Source organism: Mesitornis unicolor, unplaced genomic scaffold (genome assembly GCF_000695765.1).
Source record: "Mesitornis unicolor isolate BGI_N332 unplaced genomic scaffold, ASM69576v1 scaffold25329, whole genome shotgun sequence".
Taxonomy (NCBI): Eukaryota; Metazoa; Chordata; class Aves; order Mesitornithiformes; family Mesitornithidae; genus Mesitornis; species Mesitornis unicolor.
Window position 1 is genome coordinate 9,977 of NW_010205575.1, and position 1,659 is coordinate 11,635.

A 1,659-nucleotide genomic window follows, 5' to 3' on the forward strand; every position below is an offset into this window, starting at 1 on the left:
GATCCCACCAGGACTGCAAAAGGAAGTCCTTTCTTCCTCTTCCCTGTCAGTCCCACTGACCTGTTGGGGAGCAGCAGAGGGGAAAGGGACCTGGGGGTGTTCGTGGCCAGCAGGATGACCATGAGCCAGCACTGAGCACTTGAGGCCAAGAAGGCCAATGGCATCCTGGGGTGGATGAGAAGGGGGGGGTGTAGGGCAGAGAGGTTCTCCTTCCCCTCTGCTCTGCCCTGGTGAGACCACATCTGCAATCTTGTGTTCAGTTCTGGGCCCTCAGTTCAAGAAGGACAGGAACTGCTTGAAAGAGTCCAGCAGAGCCACAAAGATGATGGAGGGAGTGGAGCATCTCCTGCTGAGGAGCGGCTGAGGGAGCTAGGTCTCTTGAGCTTGGAGCAGAGGAGACTGAGGGGTGACCTCATTCATGGGGATCAATTTGGAAAGGGCGAGTGTCAGGAGGAAGGAGCCAGGCTCTGCTCTGGGATGTCCAATGCCAGGACAAGGGGCAATGGGAGCAAGCTGGAGCATAGGAGGTTCAACCTGAACATGAGGACAAAGTTCTTCAGTGTGAGGGTGCCAGAGCATGGCCCAGGCTGCCCAGAGAGGTTGTGGAGTCTCCTTCTCTGCAGACATTCAAAACCCCTGGCCGTGTTCCTGTGTGACCTCCTCTGGGTGATCCTGCTCTGGCAGGAGTTGGACTGGGTGATCTCCAGAGGGCCCTTCCAACCCCTGACATCCTGTGACTCTGTGATTCCCAGACCCACTCCAAAGACGATCGCTGAACACCAGACACAGCACCACAAGTGCACATGAGCTGAGCTGGGACCAAAGCTGGGGAGGGGAACCCAACACAAGCAGCAGATTACAACTAGTAGCAGCATCATGGACTTGTGGGATTTTGCCAAAACTGCGATTTCAGGTCACCTATCTCAAACCTGATGTTGAGTGGCCTTAAATAAATACAGGTGAACATGAATGTGCATGAATCCTCTATCACTAAAGTATTTCATAATCAGGTTTTGTTCCTATCTCAGAGCAATTATGCCATTTGCATTAATCAATGAGAGAAAATCCCACAGAGAAAGAAATTAAATGGTGTTCCCTACTCAGCAGTACCACGCACCTCTTCAGCTTGTCTGGATCCTACCCTTGCTGCTATGACAGGTACGTGATGTCTACAATATGACAGCGCCAAATCTCCTTCAATTACAATCTCAATTACTCCTTCCAACGTATTAAAGCAGCAGTGAACTACTACATCAGACACCTTGGCTCTCTCTTTACAAACATCTTGGGAGCCTCTTGAACTCTTTAAAGAAGTATAATTTCAATCAACTTTTCCCATTTTCTACTTTGGAATAAAAGCAAAGAAGGGTTAACTGACAGCATAATTCAAACCACAAATCACATTTGTAAGTGAGGCAATTTTCCCACTATTTCAACACCACTTAACGAAATACACTTCTATAGACCATTTCCTATTACAGTGCACCTCGCTGCAAGCAACGTCTGGAATTCAGCAGAGCAATAAAACCCTCAAAGAGGAGCCCAAAACCCCCTAGGATTTCTCATCGAGGTATCACAGAGAATGAAGGAAGACAAAGTCACCAGAAAGAGAAATCCTATCTCATCCCTGTAATACAGAAGGACTCAAATATCCTGCTG